Source organism: Bison bison, unplaced genomic scaffold (assembly GCF_000754665.1).
Source record: "Bison bison bison isolate TAMUID 2011002044 unplaced genomic scaffold, Bison_UMD1.0 scf7180017864500, whole genome shotgun sequence".
Lineage (NCBI taxonomy): Eukaryota > Metazoa > Chordata > Mammalia > Artiodactyla > Bovidae > Bison > Bison bison.
This window is the reverse complement of record NW_011495059.1, coordinates 7,422,404-7,440,220: the sequence shown is the minus strand read 5'-3', so window position 1 is coordinate 7,440,220 and position 17,817 is coordinate 7,422,404.

The following is a 17,817-nucleotide window of genomic DNA, read 5'->3' as shown; positions in this document are numbered from 1 at the left end:
GCTCACTCCTGCCCCCCCACACCTGCCTTCCCCCTGCCCCCAGCCCCTGCCAGAGGGAGGGAACCTTCCTTTCCGCCCACTGTGGGCTGACTGCGCGCAGTGACGCAGCAGCCACAGAGGGCTCTGGAGCGCAGCTTGGAAACGGGGATCCGGGTTTGCTAAAGACACGGGGAAAAAGGGTTCTTCCCACCACCCCCAGCTGCCTGCCTGCCTCCCTCCCTCCCCCGGCTGCCGCCAAGCCCTGGCACCTGCTTGGCTCTGCCAGATCCACTTCAGGGTGGGAGGTTCAGGGCTGGAGTTTCAGCCAAACAGAGCCCAAGTTCACCTCTCTGCAGGCTGGGGTCTTGCTGTGTGACCCTGGCTTGGTTGCCTGCCTTTTCTGGGCCAGGCTTTGGGGTTCCGAGTGAGGCTAAGCAGGCAGCTTTGCCGGGATGGTTCTGAGGGGGGTTGTCTTGGCCGGACACCGTCTGCTGTTGGGGGTGACAGGGCCCTCTGCCGCCTGTGTTCATGTGAGCACCCCGCCGTGGAGCGGGCGAGGTGCTGTGCTCATCCGCATTTGACCTCTGAGGAAACTGCGGCCGTAGAGCTGGTGGGCATTAGAGTGGGGATTTGAAGCCAGGTCTGTGTGACTCGGGCATCCAGGCAGGAGGCCGGCCTGGGTCTCAGCTTCTCCATCTGTGCAGTAGGAGCGGGATGGGGTCAGAGGGGTGGGGGCTGCCCTGGTCCACACTGGGCAGGTCCACGTGGTAGACCTTTCTGAGGCTGCTCACCAATCTCTGGTCCTCGGTCCTCGAAGCCGAGGTGTGATAACAGGGAAGAGGTGTCAGCAGCTCACGCCACTCCTCCAGTTAGGGGGGTGACCTGCCACCTCTGGGGTGTGAGAAATTCCTGGAGGACGGGAAGAGTGCAGAGCCTTCCAGGGACAGTGTGGGCTGGCTGGCTCTGGGGAGCCTGATGGTCTCTGCGAGCCATGAGGCCGGGTCCACCTCTGCCGGTCCATGGGTCTGCCTCTCATCTCTCTGGTTCATCAGGGGACTTGGGGAGAGTGTGGGCGTGGACAGAGAGGAAGGGCTGCGCTCAGTGCCCTTCCCATCCCGGTGTGGGATACGTGTATGGGGTGTGTGTGTTTGGTGCATGTGGGGAGTTGTGATGTTTGCCTCTGTTAAGGTCAGGCCTTTTGTATATTGTTAGATCCTCCTAGCACTGCGAGGTAGATATTGTCACTCCTCGGGACCTCGCTTCCCTTCCTCCCTTTCTCCTTCTAAGTGTGCATTCAACAGACATATGGTAAATGCCTGCTCTGTGCCCACAGTGGAAGTGTCAGCCGCTCAGTTGTTTCCGACTCTGCGACCCCAAGGACTGTAGCCCGCCAGGCTCCTCTGTCCATTGGGATTCTGCAGGCAAGAATACTGGAGTGGGTTGCCATTCCCTTCTCCAGGGGATCTTCCCGACCCAGGGATCAAACCTGGGTCTCCCGCATTGCGGGCAGGTTCTTTACCGTCTAAGCCACAGGGAAGCTCATATGCTCAGAGTGGGTGCTGGGGGGTACATCAGTGAGCCGAGCCCCTGGCCATCCTGTGGGGGCCATGATCCTCATGGGAGGGCAGCAGTCATGACCTAACTTCCAAGATGAATGTAAGCTCACATCAGACATGGCTGCTCCAGAGAAGCACAAGGAGAACTGACCCAGATGGGGTAGGGGGTTGGGGCTCGGGGAGGGCTGCCCCAGGGAGGTGATGCTGGAGCTGAGACCTGCGAGTGAGGAGTTAACTGGTGAAAAGCCCCTGAGGTGCGGGCAGCTTGGGAAGCATATGGGTCTCAAGCCCGGAGGAACTTGGAGGAGCTCGGTGTGAAGTAGAATCAGGCATGGCTGAAATGTGGGGAAACTGAGGCTCGGAGAGGTGAGGCAGCCTGTCCAGGGGGGCTGGCCACTTGGCCAGGTGGGGGTTGAGTTGCTGAGGGGTTCCTGGGGGAAGCTCAGGTTGTTTGAACGACGTGCCAGAGGTCGTGCCGCACGTCAGGGTGGAGCTGGCCCGCTCTTCCCAGCCCTCTCAGCCTCCCGCTGCAAGGGTTCTTCCCGCCGAGAGAGACTGAGGAGTCACAGAAGGTTCCAGAGAAGGGCAGACCCACAATGCTCCCCTGGCCGGCCACGCCCCAGGCCTTCCCGGCACCGAGTGTTGGCCACCTGCCTGCCTGCTGAGGCTGAGGCCAAAGCTGACTGACTCCGCTGACCCGGCATGTCACCACCCTCTGCTGACACTGGACGGGTCAGGGGCAAAGGCGGCCGGCCGCCTGTTGAGGGGCGACAGTGGGCAGGGGCGCCCCACAGCCAGCGGCCCCGGGGCTTCTAGGAACCATTTGCCAGGCTGGGTTTAATCAATGACAAGTCTGTTCCTAGAGGCTGGAGGAAGGGAGGCAGCCTTAGGCTTGGAGCCCTTGGGGTGGGACTACGGGTTTGGCCACGAAGCAGAAGTTGGGCTCCTCCTCTGCCCCACGTCCCCTTCTCAAGCATCTTTTGACTCCAGCACTTCATGGCCAATGGCCATGATGACTGTCCCGGCCCTTCCCGGGTCTCCTGCCCGTATACCCTCCACACACAGAGGCAGAGAGATTTCTCTAGAACCACAGCCAGCCCCTGACACCCTGTCATGGCCCAGAGCCCTGAGCAGTCCACACCTCTGCTACCTGCCTCCACGCATTCCGCTTGCCCCCGCCGTGCCCTTGCCTACGTCTCAGCTGAATGACTTGGGACTCTGAGCACGCCGTGTCCCCTGGCCCCCACCCTCCACGCTTACTGTTCCCTCTGCCCAGAAACCCCTTCCCGAGTCTTTGCTCAGGAGCTCCGGGCTTTCACCACTTGGTTCAGGCCTTGTCCTTCCAGGGACCAGGCCTCTTGTCCCACATGGGTCCCTCCTCCCCGACCAGACGGCGGCCCCTCCAGGTGGCCAGGCTGGCACCTCTTGGTTCCCCCAGTCACGCCCAGCCTGAGGCCTGGCACACAGTGGGTGCACAGCTCATTGATGTCAGCTGAGCACTGTTGAACCCATGACAGGGTGTAAGGCCCAGTGACGAGGGAATGGCCTGTGCCCCTCAGACTCCTTCCCCCAGGGATGTCTGGGTCATTCCCCGGGCCAGGTGGCGGATGCCTCAGACCAGAGTTCAGCCCTGACCCCCACTGTGGGCCCTCGCTCCTTCTTTCCCAACTAGGAGAGGAGGTGATGGCTGCACGAGCCCCTCTGGGGCGCCATGGGGTGCCCAGGGACTGAACCAGTGGGAAGCTGGCTGATTGGTCGCCGTGTTTTAGCGTGGACCCACCAGGGCTGTTCTTTAACCAACCCAAGGAGAAGCCCAACTGTTTGAAAGGGATACAGTTCTTGCTCTTTAAGCCCCTGAAATTTGGGGCTGCCGGTCCATACAGAGTAATACCAACACCTACTATGTGCCAGACCTTATTCTTAGCACTGGACATAATGGTATTCTCCCCCAAAGGGCTTTTGGAAGAATTCAATGAAAACTGATATGTGAAAGCCTTTAGCTTTGAGCTGGCACACGGTATGCTCTCTGGATTAGAGGAGTTCTTTCAGGTCTGTTCTTGTGTCTGTAAACAGTTGTAAGAAGCAATCATACAGGGAAGGCTGGGGTTGAGGGGTGCGGGGAGATATGAGAAGAAGGTCCCCCTGCGTGCCCAGCCTGGGAGCATATAAATCACACCCTCTGAAACCAGCCCCCAGTTGCTCTCTGCCCTCTCCTCTACCCTGTCACAAGGCTGACCCTCTGTGTTATTAATAGTTATCTGGTGGTGTGTAACAAATTAACTCAAAACTTAGTAGCTTAAAAAGATAATAAACATTTATGATCTCTCTCTTTCATACACACACACACACACACACACAGACACACGCAATCTCCAGGAGCCACTCAGGAAATCTAGGGAACTTTTTATGGAATCTCGAGAGTCCCTTGGACTGCAAGGAGATCAAAGCAGTTGATCCTAAAGGAAGTCAACTGTGAATATTCATTGGAAGGACTGATGTTGAAGCTGAAGCTCTAATACTTTGGGTACCTGATGCGAAGAGCTGACTCTTTGGAAAAGACCATGATGATGGGAAAGATTGAGGGCAGGAGAAGAAGGGGGCAACAGAGGATGAGATGGTTGGATGGCATCAGTGACTCAATGGACATGAGTTCGAGCAAACTCCAGGAGGTAGTGAAGGACAGGGAAGTCCGGCATGCTGCAGTCCACGGGGTCATGAGGAGTCGGACATGATTGAGTGACTGAACAAAAACTTATCATCAGTGATAAGTTAAACCAGAGTGCTAGCTGTTTGCTGTGAAACCTGGGCCAGAACTTGACCTCACTGTCTCTCCAATACCCGGTGACTCTGGATGGAGGGTGGGAAAACGAAGCACAGAGAGGGAGAATGACACTACGAAGGTCACACAGCCAGCAGGTGGTAGAGCTGGGATTTGAACCCTGGCTAGCCCAGGCTGTGCACTGTGCTGCCCAGAGTGAGAGTGCACGAGGGGCGGGAGGGAGGTTCGGCTGTTTGGGGCCTGGCATGTGCTCAGTCGCTCAGTCATCGCTCTGTCGTGTCCAACTCTTTGCGACCCCATAGATTGTAGCCCACCAGGCTCCTCTGTCCATGGAATTCTCCAGGCAAAAATACTGGAGTGGGTGGCCTTTCCCTCCTCCAGGGGATCGTGTGCAGCCTTAATGCCTGCTTAAAACTGAAGCGTATATACCAGCGAGTATTTATGTCCAACTGTTTTAATATAGAGGTATTTTTAATCTGGTTTTGTTTTTAATTGAAAGAACAAAACTGAGTGGAAAAGTAGCAACTGTCTCAGCCCCAAGGACCTAGGGAGGCTTTCTAGAGTCATAGGCTGACCTCCCTGGGTGAACCCCAGCGAGCTAGTCCACCCACAGGAGGAAGTGAGCGGACTCTGTGGGTTGGCCCCAGTTTGAGTCTGGCTCTGTTCATCAGCTGTGTGACCTTTAGCAGGTCACAGGAACCTCTTTGAGCCTCAGTTTCCCCATCTGTTCCCCATGGGCTAACAGCATCATTGCCTGCTTGTGAGGGTGAGGTGACGTCTCTGTGTTAAAGTATCTAGGACGGGGCCTAGCACACAGTAGGTGCTCAAGAGAAAGTAGCTGATGTTGTTGTGTTCTCTTATGACCCTTTCCCCCAACTGCACACACACTCTGGAGGCTTCTGGTGTACTCTCTCCACACCCCAGTCCAGATCTGCTCACAGAAGGTTTGCCTGGGCTCCCACTGAGACCAGCCTGGAAGGGAGGGCCAAGAAGTGGACACTCCAGTGTGCAGAGTGCCTGCACACACAGGAACGTGTGCTCATCCCCATTTTGTAGGTGGGGAGACAGAGGCCCAGAAGGGCTTGCCTGAGGGCCTCAGTGGTAGAGATGGGACTGCGCACAGTGTCCTTTTAAAAACTTTTATTTTTGACTGTGCCACGTGGCACGTGGGATCTTAGTTCCCCAACCAGGGATCAAACCCATGCTCCCTGTAGTGGAAACGCAGGGTCCTAACCACTGGACCACCAGGGAAGTCCCGAACCACAGAGTCTTGACTCTGAACCTAGTGCTCTTTCTGCTGTCCCATCTGAGAGATCCTTGAGAGAACCTCAAGAAGCTGAAGAGAATTCTAGAAGCCTTCAGGGTCTCTGGGAGCCAGGACCCTTGGGTTCTCCACCCCTCGCTGCCCTCCGCCCCCTGTGTGACCCTGTTGAAGCTGCCTCTCTCTCTGTGCCTTGGTTTCGGGGTGGTGGGGAGAGCCTGGACTCTGGACTGCCGGGGACCGAGGCCTCCTCCCCCAGGCTCCACTTCTGTGTCCCCTCCCTCCTCTGCTGGCCTGGTTTGTACGTGGCCCACATTCAAGGCAGCTGCTTTTGGGTAGGAGGTCAGGCTTTGGGAACCCTGCTTAGAAAGACCCACCCAGGCCCAGCCCTGAGTCTGGGCCCCAGATTGGGCTTGCCCCCGCCAGGGCAGGGGGCCGTGGGCTGGGCGAGTGCTCCAGAAAGCCTCCCCCAGCACTCAGGCCTACCGTGCCCCCCACTCCCTCCCTGTGTGTCCTGTGTTGGGAGCAGATATATTTAGACAGAATGCTCTGTTCTGTACAGATTCTACATCCACTGTGCCCGTTGGGGCTGGGGAGGCAGGGCCTGCAGGCAGCCACACCTGGGCCCTGGAGCTCTGGGCCCGGCAGGTTGGAGGAGGTGCAGCTGACTGTGGACACCTCCCTGCCCGCTAGGACCACATCTCTCTACCCTTGGCCTCCAAGCCTCAGCCAAATGCAATCACTTGCTCCCCTCCTGCTCTCTTGCCCCCCACTTCCTCTGTCCCTCTCAGCACAGGAACACTTTCTTCATCATGTAGTCAATCGGCAAACGTGGATTCATTTGTGCCCTGAGCCACGCCTTTGCAGGACCCTGGGACATGGAGATGACATTGTCACAGGCTGGGAGAGGGATCACAGGCCACTAAGTCATCAGGATCTGTGTCACCATAGCGCGCAGCCCCAGGACAAGGTGTGGGGGAATGGTCAGGGAAGATTTCTTGGAGGAGTTGTCCAAGCTGAGACCTGCAGGTTACGTGGGAGCAAGCAACTACTGGGGGCTGAGCAGGCGTTCCTGACAGAGGGCACGGTGTGTGCCAAGGCCAGGAGTTGAGTGAGGACCTGGCTGCACTGGGGAGAGTGGAGAGCAGGGTGCTGAGCTGGGACAAGACCTCGCTGAGCCTTGAATGCCAGGGGGAGGTTCTGGCCTCCCTTTCCCCCGCACCCTGAGTGGTGGGGAGCTGAGGGAGGGTTTTGAGCAGGTCAGTGGCCAGGTCTGGTGTGAACGTTACAGGGTGGCTGGCCAGCGGTTCTACCCACCAAGCTGGCCCTGGTTCCCTGGCAGATGCACTGGGCCCCGCCAGGTGGGAATCAGAAATAGCTCACACGTGCTCAGCGCTTGCTCAGTGAAGCGCCCCCCACCCCCCAGCACATTTCATCCGTACTGGAGTCAAGGACAGCTCTGCTCAGTGTTTGCGAGCTGGGTGACCTTCTCCCTCAGTTTATTAATACATCTCCCTCTGGAGCTGCAGGCAGAGCTCGGAGAGTGTTGTAGGGGGCAGGGAGGGTGGCAGATGAGGGTCCCCCAGACGGGAACTGCTGAGGGATTGGAAGATGGTATCTGTCCCCTGGAATACTCTCCAGTCAGATAAACCCAAAGTACAAAAGTGAGAGTAAAAAAATGACCTGAAATCCACCTCCCTGTGGTGAGCATCGTTCACCTTTTGATGTCAACCTTCTGGAGGCCCCTCCAAGTAGATCTTCCCTGGCAGGTGGATTCATCCATTCATTTATTCATTCCTTCATCAAGTATTTGCTGAGTGGGCACTGTGGTGGGCAGAGGGGACTTGACTCTGAGTGAAACACGCTTCTTCACTTTCCTTGTTGTTGTCCAGTCACTCAGTCCTGTCGGACTCTTTGTGACTGCATGGACTACAGCACACCAGACTTCCTCATCTTTTACCATCTCCCGAAGTTTGCTCAGACTGGTGTCCACTGACTTGATGATGCCATCCAACCATCTCATCTTCTGTCGCCCCCCTTCTCCTCCTGCCCTCCAACTTTCCCAGCATCAGGGTCTTTTGCAATGAGTCAGCTCTTCGCATCAGGTGGCCAAAGTATTGGAGCTCCAGCTTCAGCATCAGTCCTTTCAATGAATATTCAGGGTTGATTTCCTTTAGGATTGACTGGTTTGATCTCTTTGGTATCCAAGGGACTCTCAAGAGTCTTCTCCAGCACCACAGTTCAAAAGCATCAGTGCTTCGCCACTCAGCCCTTTTCACTGCTAGGAGACTGAAAAAGCAGATAGAACAGAGATGAGGTCCACAGGGTGGGTCATGGAAGCTATGGACTTAGATGAGAGACCCCAGCCCAGGCTACGGGTCTAGCAGGCTGCATGGAGGAGGCGACACTCGGGCTGAGACCTGAGGAATGAGAGGATATTGCCCTTACAAAGAGGAGTGGGGAGGAATCATTCCAGGTGGAGAGAACGGCTGATGGGCAAACCCTGTGGTGTGAGGGCAACACCATTTTCAGGGAAGAGAGGAAGAAGGGAAGCCACAGGTGATGGGGTGAGGGGGAAGGAGAGGTGGGGGGTGACAGAGGCCACACTGTGTGCAGCTTCAGGGGCTGCGGTCAGGGTTTTGTTCAGCCGCTCAGTCGTGTCCAACTCTGTGACCGCATGGACATAAGAGCATGGTTGCTGGTACCATAAGGTCTAAGTTCAGATCCCACTCTACCACTTAGCTGTTTGACTGAAGCAAGTTACCTGATCTCTCTGTGCCTCAGGCTTCTCATCTGTAAAGTGGAGCCAGTAAAGTTCCATACCTCGTAAGTTGTGAATATGAAATGATATTAAAAAGTGCCTTAGGACGATGCTCGGTGCACACAAGTACTCTCATAGCTTGTCACTCGTAGTTTTGAAGTCTGCTGCTGAAGTGCGTATGTGTAGTTGATTTTGCATAAATAGCATCATATAAGTCCTCTTTGTCTATAGCTACCTTTCCCCTTGATATTGGCCATCTTTCTGAGTCAATGACTACAGAATATTATTATATTTAAAAGTTGTGTATTGAGGCGTGACCTATGTGTTATGGAGTACACGAACCTTATTGTGTATATATATATTATGACTTGATTCATGTGTATATGTATATAATGGAAAATAATGGAAGCAACCAAGGTGTCCTTTGATGGATGAATGGCGAAACAAACTGTGGTACATCCATTTAGTGGAATATTATTCAACAGTAAAAAGAAATGAGCTGTCAAGCCACAAAAAGACACCGAGGAGCTTTAAACATAATTACTAAGTGAAAGAAGCGAGTCTGAAAAGGTTACATACTGTCTGATTCCAATTGTATGACATTCTGAAGAAGGTAAAAGCGTGGAGACAGTGAAAAGATCAGTGGTTGCCAAGGATTTGAGGGGAGGAAGGAAGGGGTGAGTAGGAGGTGCAGCACAGAATATTTTACGGCAGTAAAACTCTACTGTATGATACTAAGCCAGTGGATATGTGACATTAAATACTTGTCAAAACCCATAGAACTTTTCAATTCAAAGAATGAACTCTAACCTTGGAGTTTAGTTAATAATAATGTATCGATATTGGTTCATCCACTGTAACCAATGTACCGCATGGAAGCAAGGTGTTAGGGGAACTGCAAGGGGGGAGGATAAAGGATCTATGGGAACTCTGTAATTTCTGCTCAGTTTTTCTGTAAACCTAAAACTACTCTAAAAAACAAAGCCTATTCATTTAAAAATTAAAAAGTAAATTAAAATGTAAATTTTTTTTTAAAGGAAAAAGATGAAAACAAAATTCACTAGAGGTTTCTGCTGTCGTGTTGGAGATAGGTCCCATTGGTTGTTCGGTCTGGGGAGGTTTTCCTTCTCCATAAGGGATGACTCCAGAACACCTCCGTGTTTCACTTCTGCTCCCTCTCTTCCTGCTCATTCTTATGGTGGAAGAACATCCCCCTATTACTTAAAACTCTTTCTAAATATCATGTTTCGTGTCTCCCTAGAGTAGGAGATGATTTAGAATTTCAATGACAGACTAGGAGCCATTCTGTTCGTCCTTCCATGGTAGGATAAAAGAATGGAGAGGGGATAATGGAGGGCTCAGCTGGTGAAGAATCCACCTGCAGGGCAGGAGACCCCAGTTTAGTTCCTGGGTCGGGAAGATCCCCTGGAGAAGGAATGGGCTACCCAGTCCAGTATTCTTAGGCTTCCCCGGGGGCTTAGACCGTAAAAAACCTGCCTGCAATGTGGGAGACCTGGGTTCTATCCCTGGGTTGGGAAGATCCCCTGGAGGAGGGCATGGCAACCCACTCCAGTATTCTTGCCTGGAGAATTCCCATGGACAGAAGAGCCTGGCGGGCTGCAGTCCATGGGGTCTCAAAGAGTCAAACACAACTGAAGCAACTAAGTACAGCACGTACAAAGTAATGGAATCTGGGGATCTGGTGATGGGTGTTACACTTTAGGATAAATGATTTAGAATGACAGCCTTGTACCTGGTACCAATGCATCTCAGAATCTCAGTACAGTTATCTTCAAGTGACAGAATGAGGTATGTTTATATTCTGGAAATAAATGATTATGAATCTTTGAACAGATGAGACAACATTTCAAGACTCTAAAAACATTAGAACCTCTGTTGAAAAAACCAAAGTATTCTAGTTTGATCTTTTTTTTTTTTGCCTCTTTTTCACATAACTTTGATTTATTTTCCTTTTTTAAAAAATAGCTTTTAATGATGTATAACTGACATACAATAAATCACACATAGTTAAAGTGTTCAAATTGATAAGTTTTAGCAAATGTATGCACCTGTGAAACCATCACCGTAATCAAGATAATGAACGTATTCATCACTCTCTAAAGTGTCCTTATGGCCTTAAGTAAGCCTCCCTCTTTCTCCTATTCGCTGTTCCCTCCCCCACACTCTGCTATTGTCCCTCCCTGTCCACAGGCGAGCATTTATTTGTGTTCCCTAGAATTCTATATAAATGGAATCATGCATCCTCTTGATGTTTGGTTTCTTTCACTTATCATAGTTATTTGGGTATTCACCCGCGTTGTAGCATGTATGAATAGTTCTTTTTTATAGTGTTGAGTAGTATTCCATTGTGTGAATATGCTACAGTTTATTTATTCATTTACTCGTTTGGTGGACATTTGGGCTTATTTCCAGTTTGGGGCTATTACAAACAAAGCTTCTATGAATTTTAGTGTACAGGTCTTTGTATGAACATATGTTTGCACTGTCTTGCGTAAACATATCCAGAGGAGGGATGGGATGACTTGATAGGTGTGTGTTTAATTTTTTTAGGAAACCTGTCGAGGTGTTTTCCAAAATGGGTGCACCATTTAGAATTCCCACTAGCAGTGTGTGGAAGTTCTTCCACGTCCTTACCAGTGCTTTGCAGAGTCAGTCCTTCCAATGGTAAGCATTCTGATGGCTGGAGTATTTCATTGTGGTGTCCGTTCGCAATTCCTTGATGACCACTGATGCTGAACACCTTCTCATGTCCTTAGTTGCCATCTGTATATTTTCCTTGGTGAAATATCTCTTTGTCTCTTTTGCCCATTTTTAAATTGGGTTGGTTGTTTTCTTATTCATGAGTTTTGTGGGTTCTTTTTGTCTTCTGGATACAAGTCCTATAAAGGATATATGTTTTGCAAATATTTCCCTCCAGTCTGTGGCTTGCCTTTCAAAGCACTGGCATTTTAAAATTTGAAAGAAGTCTAATTTATCAGTTTGTTCTCTTACGGATTGTGTCTATTATTGTCATATCTAAGAAATCTTTACCATGTCCAAGATCATAAAGGTTTGGTCTGTGTTTTCTGCTTGAAGTTTTATAGTTTTAGGTTTTATGCTTATAACTATGATGTATTTTGTGTTAATTTTTGTTATTACAGTGTGAGATAGATTAAATTTCACTTTTTGCTCATAAATATTTGATCATTCCAGCACCATTTGTTGAAAAAGAAAAACTTTGGCTCTGCTGATTATCTCTGCTCCTTTGTCAAAAGTCATATATGTTCATGTATATGTGTGGGTCTATTTCTGGATTCTCCTGTTCCATTAATCTATTTGTCTGTCTTCTGATACTTCAAAGCAGTGTGATACTGTTTTAAAAGCAGGGCCTCCAGCTTTACCCTTTTTCTTCAAAGTTGTTTTGCCTACTGTAAATCCTTTGCATTTCCACATTAATTTTGTAATTAGCTTATCAATTTCTACAAAAATGCCTGTTTCTATTTTGGTTGAGATTGATTTGAATATGTAGGTCAGTTTGAGTAGAATGAACATCTTAACAATATTGAATCTCCTAATCCGTGAGCAAGATATCTCAATTTATTTAGGTGTTTTTCTAAAAACTTACCTCAGCAATAATTTAGTTTCCCATATCTAGTTTTTCACATTTTTGTCATATTTATTCCTAATTATTTCGTATTTTTGATGCTATTATACATGGTATTTAAGATTTTTAGTTTCTGATAGTTTGTAACTAGTGTATAGAAAAAAATTGATTTTTGTAGATTGATCTTTTATCCTACACCTTAGTAAGCTTACTTATTAGTTATAATAGCTTTGTTGTGCATGGCTTCTATTGGGTTTTCTATATAGATGAGCATGTTACCTGCAAATAAAGATAGTTATCTTTCTTTCTTTCTAGTCTTGATGCCTTTTGTTTCATTTTCTTGGTTGACTGCCCTGGCTAGAAACTCCTGTGCAATGTTGAATAGGAGTGGTGAGAATGGACTTCCTTGTCTTATTCCTGGTCTTAGAAGGAAGACTTCATTCAGTCTCTCACCTTAGATACGGTATTAAGGGGTTTTTGTAGTTGCTTGTATCAGTTGGAGGGATTTTTCTTCTATTTTCAGTTTGCTGAGAATTTAAAAAATTAGGAATGGATGTTGGATTTTGTGCAACACTTTTTCTTTATTTTGAGATGATCACATGGCTTTTCTCTTTTAGTCTGTTATGAAGTACATTGATTAGTTTTCAAGTGTTGAGCCAACTCCACATTCAAGATGAACCCCACTTGGCCTTTTAATATATTATTGAATTAGATTTGCTAAAATGTTGTGTATGATTTTGGCATCCATATTTATAAGGCCTATTGGTCTATAGTTTTTGTTTATTGTATTGAGTTTGTCTGGTTTTGATATTAGGGTCCTATAAGTGAAATATTTCCCTCCCTTCAGTCTTTTACAAGAGTTTGTGTAGAATTAACATACAAATGTTTGTCTAAAATCACCAGTGAAGCCATCTAAGCCATGAGTTTTCTTTGTGGGAAAGTTTTATCTAAAAATTCAATTTCTTTCATTAATATAGGGCTACTCAGGTTACCTACAGCTTCTTACGTGGGTTTTGGTAATTCGTATGTTCATGGAAATTTGTTCATTTCATCTAAGTTGTCAAATTTATTGGCATAAATTTGTTCATCATATTCCTTTGTTATCACTTTAAAAAATAACAGCTTTATTGAGTTATAATTTGTATATCATACAATTTGCATAAAATATAAAAATCAATGGTTTTAGTACCATTGTACACAGTTGTATGCCAATCATCACATCAAGTTTAGAACATTTCATCACCCCCAAAAGAAACTCTGTACTTCCTAGTATACCTACTCCCTTACCCTCAGTCCTGGGCAACCACTAGTCTACTTTCTGTATCTATAGAGTTGCTTGTTTGAGACAGTTCATATAATATGGAATCATATGATATGGTCCTTGTGACTGTCTTTTTTCACTTACCATGAAGTTTTCAAGGTTCATACAAGTTGTAGCATGTAACAGTACCTCGTTCATTTTTATTGCTGAATAGTGTTCCATTGTATCCTGGAGAAGGAAATGGCAACCTACTCCAGTATTCTTGCCTGGAGAATCCCATGGATCGAGGAGCCTGGCAGGCTATAGTCCGTGGGGTCCCAAAGATTTGGAAACAACTGAGCGACTAACACACACACACACATGCACACACACATTCCATTGTATGGATACGCTACATTTTGTCTATCCATTCTTTGTGGCTGTTTATGTTGTATCTACTTTTCATCCATTACAAATGATGCTGCTTTGAACATTGTATATAGGTTTTCACGTGGACATATGTTTTCATTTTAGTGGCTCAGTCAGTAAAAAATCCGCCTGCAATGCAGAACCCAGGTTCAATCCCTGGGTTAGGAGGATTCCTTGGAAAAGGAAATGGTAACCCACTCCAGTATTCTTGCCTGGGAAATCCCATGGATAAAGGACAGAGGAACTTGGTGGGCTATAGTCCATGGGGTCACAAGAGTCAGACATGACTTAGTCACTAAACTACTGACTAAACCATCACCATGTATCTAGAAGGGGAATCACTGGTTCCTATGTTCTGTATTTAAGCTTTTGAGCAACTTCCAGGCTGTTTTTTAAAGTGGCTGTACCATTTTGTATTTCCACAGTAGTCTATGAGGGTTCCAATTTTTCCAGATCCTCACCAATATTTTTAACTGTCTTCTTTTTTTTTTTTTTTTTTGTGGGAGCCGGGGAGGGCATGCCACACAGCATGTAGGATCTTAGGTCCCCAACCAGAGATTGAACCCATGCCCCCTGCATTGGAATTGTGGAGTCTCAACCACTGGATCCCCAGAAAAGTCCCTAACTGTATATCTTTTTAATTATAGCCATCCTAGCGGATGTGTTTTGATTTGCATTATTTTCATGGCTTCTGATGTTGACCAGGTATTTATTGACCATCTGTGTCTTCTTTTGAGAAATATCCTCTCACATCCTTTGCCCATGTTACAATTGGGCTGTTTGCCTCTATGTTATTAAGCTAGGAGGGTTCTTTATATATTTTGGAATGTAAGTCTGCTATCAGATATATGATCTTCACATATTTACCCCAGTCTGTGAGTTGTCTTTTCACATTCTTGTGAGTGTCCTTTTTAACTTTGATGAAGTCCGACTTACCTATTTTTTCTTTTTGGGTGCATGCGCTTTTGGTATCGTATATGAAAAAGCCTTGCCTAGTTCCAGGTTGTAAAGATTTACACCTGTGTTTTCTTCTAAGCGCCTTATAGTTTTAGCTCTTATGTTTAGGTCCTTGATCCATTTTGAGTGAATTTTTTTGTACATGGTGTGAGGTAGTCCAACTTCATTTTTTTTTTGTATGTGGATATTCAGTTGTGCCATCACCATCTGTTGAAAAGGCTGTTCTTTCCCCCTTTGAATGGTCTTGGCACCCTTGTTGAAAATCAGCTAACCACAAATGTGAGGGCTTTTTTTTTTCTGGACTCCCAATTATGTTCTCCTAATCTATCCTTATGACAGTACCACCCTGACTTGATTACTGTAGCTTTGTAATGAATTTTGAAACTTACTATTCTTTAAGATCTGTGTAATCTGTAGTGATATCACCTGTTTCATTCCTGATATTGGTAATTTGTGTCTTCTCTCCCTTCTTTTTATATTTTCTTTCTTTGATCCATCTGGCTAGAGATTTTTCAGTTCTACTGATCTTTCCAAAGAACCTGCTTTATTGTGTCTGATGTTTCTTTATTGCTTTTCTGTTTTCTTTTTTATTGATTTCCCATTGAATCTGTATTATTTCCTTGTTCATACTTAGTTTCGTTTAATTTGTTCTTTTGGTTTCTTAAGGTAAAGGCAGAGGTCATTGGTTTGAAACCTTTCTTCTTCACTAGTATAGGCATTTAGTGCTATAAAGTTCCCCCTAAGTACTGCTTTAGCGGCATCCCAGAAATTCTGAGATGTGATGCTTTTGCTTTCATTCAGTTCAAAATTTTCCAATTTCCCTATTCATTTCCCTTTGACCCACTGCTTCTTTAGAAGTATATTATTTTGTTTCCAAATATTTGGGATTTTCCAGGGATTTTTTCTGTTATTGGTTTTTACGTTAATTCCACTGTGACCATAGAATGTATTTTGTATGACTTGAATCTTTTGAAATGTATTGAAACTGGTTTAATGGCCCAGAATATGGTCATTTTGGTAAATGTTCCATGAAAAGAATATATATTCTGTTGTTACTTGGTGAAGTGTTCGATAAATGTCAAGTTGGTTGACGGTGTTATTCAAATCTTCTATATCCTTATTTATTTTCTGTTTACATATTCCATCAGTTATTGAGAGAGTGATATTGAAATCCCTGACTATATAATTGGGAATTGTCTGTTTTTTCTTGCATTTCTAAAATTTTTCTATGGTTTTCTATATCTTAACTTTTAACCCACTTTTTTTTTTTTTAATAATTTGAAGCGCATTTCTTATAAGCAGCATATAGTTGGGTCTATTTCTTTATCCAATCTGAAAATCTCTGACTTTTAATTGGAGTGTTTAGACCATTTACATTTGATGTGATTGTTAACATGGTTAGGTTTAAATCTTTTCTCTTGCTGTTTGTTTCAGCTGTTAGTCTTTGCTTTGTTGGGGTTGCCAGGTGATGCTAGTGTTAAAGAACCTGCCTGCTAAGAGAAGCAGGTTTGATCTCTGGGTTGGGAAGATCCCCTGGAGGAGGGCATGGCAACCCACTCCAGTATTCTTGCCTGGAGAATTCCATGGACAGAGGAGCCTGGCGAGCTACAGCCCATGGGGTTGCAGAATCAGACACGACTGAAGTGACTTAGCACTTTATTTTGTTACTTGAGTGATTCCTGTATGGTTTATAGTACACACCTTTAACTTAACTACTGTCTACTTTCAAGTCATATTATATCACTTCATGTATAAGACCATTGCATTCTTATTCTATTGCTATACATTTTACTTCTACACGTTTTAAATACAAAATCATATTATTATTGTCTAAACTGTAAGTTATCTTTTAAAGAGATTTAAATAATGAGAAAAATAATCTTAAGTTTATTCATGTAGTTACATTTTCCAGTGCTCTTAATTCCTTTTTGGAGATCCAGGTTCCTCTCTCATATCATTTTCCTTCAGCTTGAAGGACTTTGACTTTTCTTTAGTGTGGGTCTGCTGGTGATGAATTTTTTCAGCTTCTCTGCCTGAAAAAGTCTTTATTTTTATCCTTCCTTTTTGAAAGTTATGTTTGCTGGACATAGAATTCTAAGTTGACAGATTTTGTTCTTTCGACAATTTCGAGATGTCGTTCCTGCGTTCTCACTTGCATTGTTTTTGGCCAGAAATCTGCTGTCATTCTCATCTTTGTTCTCTTCTTTTTTACCCTGATTTCTTTTAAGATTTCCTCTTTATCTTGGGTTTTGAACAATTTGATGATGATTTACCTTGGTGTAGTTCGCTTCATACTTCTTGATCTTGAATTCTTTGAATTTATTGAATCTGAAGGTTTATAATTTTTCACATGATAGAGTGAGACTCAGGAATAGAGAAGAGGTATCTGGCCCCAAAGCTGGGGGAAAGCTACTTCTGACTCAGTTTGCCTGTCAAGTAAGCTGAGGGATACTGCACATTCAGGGCATTCTGTTTTCCATGCAAGACTTGCTTCGAAGGTCAGAGTACACCATGACAAGTGACTAAGGTGTCAGGTAACTGGATATGACCCTTAACCTGATGCCTCGGCTTCTCTTCTGGTTCCTTCTGCATTGAGACATGGAGCTTCTAGCTGGAAGGACATTACGCCCTGGCCAGTCAGGCCCCAGATCCACACAGAGGCTAACAATACACAGTGAAAGTAAAGAAATATCAGAAGCAGAGATGGTACATCTTGTTTGCAGATTAATCTGGCAGATTTTTAAAACATAAGTTTGCCATGGACAAGAGTATGGGAAAATAGGCCTTCCAAAAGGCAGAGGAACCAGAGATCAAATTGCCAACATCCGCTGGATCATGGAAAAAGCAAGAGAGTTCCAGAAAAACATCTATTTCTGCTTTATTGACTATGCCAAAGCCTTTGACTGTGTGGATCACAAGAAACTGTGGAAAATTCTGAAAGAGATGGGAATACCAGACCACCTGACCTGCCTCTTGAGAAACCTATATGCAGGTCAGGAAGCAACAGTTAGAACTGGACATGGAACAACAGACTGGTTCCAAATAGGAAAAGGAGTACGTCAAAGCTGTATATTGTCACCCTACTTATTTAACTTATATGCAGAGTACATCATGAGAAACACTGGGCTGGAAGAAGCACAAGTTGGAATCAAGATCGCTGGGAGAAATATCAATAACCTCAGATATGCAGATGACATCACCCTTATGGCAGAAAGTGAAGAGGAACTAAAAAGCCTCTTGATGAAAGTGAA